This window comes from Manis javanica, chromosome 8, assembly GCF_040802235.1.
Source record: "Manis javanica isolate MJ-LG chromosome 8, MJ_LKY, whole genome shotgun sequence".
NCBI classification, from domain to species: Eukaryota; Metazoa; Chordata; class Mammalia; order Pholidota; family Manidae; genus Manis; species Manis javanica.
The window spans coordinates 9,671,624-9,675,597 of NC_133163.1; the positions used below are offsets into that span (position 1 = coordinate 9,671,624).

The 3,974-nt window shown below is 50.9% G+C and overlaps 1 pseudogene; it reads right to left on the bottom strand.

Annotated features, from left to right (window-relative positions):
- Positions 1-977: 977 nt before the first annotated feature.
- LOC140843319 (U2 spliceosomal RNA) lies at positions 978-1,125 on the bottom strand (annotated as a pseudogene).
- Between the last annotated feature and the right edge of the window lie 2,849 nt (positions 1,126-3,974).

Consider the following 3,974-nt stretch of genomic DNA (forward strand, 5'->3'; position numbering starts at 1 on the left):
GCTCAAGCCCACTCCAGGTCCCACAGCCAGCGCGGCCCTGAGCCAGGAGGGCAGCCATCTTGCTGAAAAGGAGAAACAGTGGTGACTGTGCAGGGCCCCTGGTGCCCCGTGAGGCTGCCCTTGGCTCCCTGGGTGCAGCTGACTCTCCATCTCTAAGTACCACTCCCTGTCACTGTCTCAGCGGACTTCTCTGTGTTTTCCTAACCTCCACTGTCTTCTAAAGTATGGCAGACAAAGTTGGCTAGCCACCTGCCAGCCCTGTCCCCTTCTGCCTTGCTGTTAGAACCCTGGTTTTGGTTGGGTGGCATTGCATCCAACCTTGCGGGTGGATCATAATCGATCTAAGGCAGTCACAGCAACCTCACCCCCTGTGACAGTGACTATTGGTCTACCTATGGGCATGTGGCCTAATCCTGGTCAATGAGGCATAAGAGGAAGTCTGATGGGAATGGAGTGATTTTGAAAGAGCTTCTCTTTACTGACAACTGCAAGACTGGAACAAGGAGAAGATTCATTTGCCCTCTTCTCATTTACTGCGTCATAGGATTTAAGGGTAAGATGTGATGTCTGGAGCTATGGCAATCGTCTTGTGATTGTGAGGTAACACAATTAACAGATTTCATTTTTATATAGCTTAATTGCTTTACAAATATTGACTAATTTAATAATAATTCACTTAATATCTAATATTGGGATAATGGTAAAACAAAGGATAGAACGAATCTGGGTCTTGATGTCAGTGTTGAGTCAGCAATGCCATCCTGGGACATACCCCTCCAAACTTCTCATCAAGGAAGTATTAAAGTCTGGGTGTCAGGTATTCTGTTTCTTTCAGCCAAAAGCCACTATAGCAGGGACTGCCAGAAGTCTATCCAATATCTAGTTCCATCTTCTTTAACATTTCTGCTATGCTTCAGGGAAAATTATTACACTGAACAAAAAGTACATTACTGAACCTTTTTTTTTTTTTTTTTTTTTTTTGGTGCACCGTTCCCGGAAGTACTGCAATACCAGGTCGATGCGTGAACCATTTAATATATTGTCCTCGGATAGAGGACGTATCAGATATTAAACTGATAAGAACAGATACTACACTTGATCTTAGCCAAAAGGCCGAGAAGCGATATTATTACTGAACCTTTTTTGCAGCTAGATTGTCTATAAGATTAAACTCTGGCCAGTAAGATATAAATGAAAGTTGTATGTGGGAAGGTTTTTTAAAAGAAGCCAACCCAGCTAGGAGTGTGTCTCTTTTGTCTTTTATTCATTTGCCCCGCTGTCAGGATGGCTGTGTAAAGTCTAGAGCTCCAACAGCAGTTTTGGACCATGAGGGGATGTTGGGGATGGGAGCCTCATACAGAGATGACTAGAATAGGAAGGACCCTAGGTCCCTGGGGCCTCTGCAGATCTGCTGTGCAAGCCCTGGACCCACTGTGTCTGGACTTCTATTCTAGAAGAGAATAAATTCTGTATGTTTAACCCTCTGCTATTTTTGAGTCTTCTGTGAATCAGAAATTAACCTAATCTGAATACTGAGACACAGCTACCTAAGAGTACTTTGCTTGACGTCTTCATGGGCTCCAAACAGGAGGAAGTCCTAGCTTTCAAGGCCTGTACAATTGGCCTTACCTTCTTTCTAACTTCATCTGCAGCCAAAAAGTTCCAACTCATCCTTGGAGACTCAGGTCAAAGGTTAACAGAGCCCCTGAGAAGCCTCTCTGATCCCTTCTGGCAGGGCTCCCCTGGCTCTGGGGTCCCTAGCATCTTGCCCATATGCCTGCACAGTCAAGTATTACATTTCTATGGACCTTTCAGGCTAATGATCCCTGATCTCTTCAACACCGCGAGGCCAACAGCGTGAGCCCCACTTCTCCATCCTTTGCACAGAGAGCCATGGTCCAGAGAAGGGCCAGCTGGTCACAATCCTACAGCAGGGGGACAGAGCCAGCTCTCCGCTCTGAAAGCCCCTTTCCTCCTCTGTCTCTCAGGTCATTAGACTGAAGGAAGGCAGGGGGCAGGGAGGGGTTTGTCAATTCCGTCTGGCAGCTCCATTTGGCATCAGATTTGAAGAGGAGAGGAGAGGGTTGGAAGCTATCAAGTTGAGTTTCTTGGGATCTCAGTGGAATTCTCTTTCTCTTGGAGAATCCAGCATGGGCGACCCCAGGAGTTACCCTTGGGTTCAATTGCTGGGGCCTCTACAGCATTGCTGGGTGGGTCTTAGGTGACCCGATCCCCTGCCAGGTGCTGCCTAGCGGCAGGGTCTGAGACAGGTATGGGAAGGACTGGTGTAGAGGTCAAGTGGAAGTCAGAATAGGGCAGCTGGGGGAACTGGCTCAGGCGATCCCCTCTAAGAACACCGATGGCTTCAGGCCATCCTCTCACTCAGGGCAGCCTGGTGCTGGTGGGGGCAGTGTGCAGGCTCTGAAGTCAGCCTCTCAGCTTCAAACCTCCACTCCATCACCTTCTGATCATGTGACAGTAAACAAATGCATAGATAATACGTCAGGTACAGACAGCTACAATACAATTAAAGCAGGTGGCGGTAATTTTTTTGTTGAATGGCATTGGCTGGCCAAGCACTGATGACATAGGTTCTGTTTGCCTGCCCCCTGCCCCCCATTATTCCCAGGAGGTGAGCAGCCCAGAACAGGGGCCAGGTGTGATGTATCTTTGGATCCAGGTCAAGGATCCTCTAGGGCAGATTTCCAAAGTGTTTCTCATAGAACTGTTACTAGGTAATGAGTGCAAAAAGGGATGCAGTCCAAGTTTTGAGGGTGCCAAGGTACATAAAAAGAAAAAAACAGTTCTTTTTGTTTATTTTTGTTATTGCTGCAAGGCTGCTCAGAGACTTTATAGGCTAGGGTGCTCCATGACTTTCTATGGGGGACTGGAGCAGGGGTTGGCTGCCTGCACCGGAGAGCGGGTCCCAAACTAAGTTGACTAGGGAACCATTGGGGGTCACCTGCTTTGGGAAATGCTGCTTTAGAGGGTGTCACCCCCCTGGGCCCTGTCCAGGGTAAAGTTTCACAGTTGTATATGGGGAGTTAGAGGAGATGGCTCCCTAGGAGTAGCTGACATCCTCTTCCGTAGCCTAAGGGCCACCTCCTTGAGATACCACTCCAGGGTCAGGCTGCTCTCACTGTTAAGAGACAGGTTGTCCTTGGACTGGCCACAGGGGGGTCACACTATCTTCAGACTGGTGGATATCTCCTGAGGAAGTAGTGGCAGCAGCTGCAATGTCCCAGCTTCACAGGGCAGCTCGTGGAGAAGGGACAAAGCCGGTTCTCAGGGTCCTCCCACTTCCCATGTGCCCGTGGGACTCCAGGCCCCTGCAAGAGAGTTTGCAGCCTTCACACTCCCGCCATGGGGCGGTGATGGGCCTCTGGGGCCTTGGGCTCCAGCCTGAGGCCTTCTGGGTCTTGCTGGCTCTGAGGCTACTCCTGAAGGCCAGGCTTCAGTGGGCTCAGACCCAGGGCTCTGCCGAGTGTTGGACACATCTCTGTCTCCAGGAGCTTAGGCTTCTGGGGCCTCTGGGGCTGCTCTGAGCTGAGCTCCAAGGGTCAAGGAGAGGCCTCTGTGTGGAGGGATGATTCTGGAACTCTGGGACACCGTGATAGAGTCCCTGGCAGGACAGGGGCAAGAATGGGGCCAGGGATCTGAGCCACGTGGCAGGACAGGCTCCCTGCAGCTCCTTTGGGCTGGGAATAGGCTCCCGAGAGGCCCCAGTCTGGGGCTTATCCAGCTTCAGACCAATGTCTGAGTGTCACCTGGGCCCCAGCAGAGCCCCTGGCCTCAGCTTGGGGACACAGCAGTAGATGCCCCATTTAAATGTCCAGGGTTCTGGGGCTTGGCCTGTCCTTGGGGCTCTGAGGGCTGAGGAAGGTCTGCCAAAGGAGGCTGCAAAGACTGGGGACAGGGCCCCTGAGGGCAGGTGTGTGGGCCCCCAGGGCTCAGCACTGGCTTTCCTCTGGGCA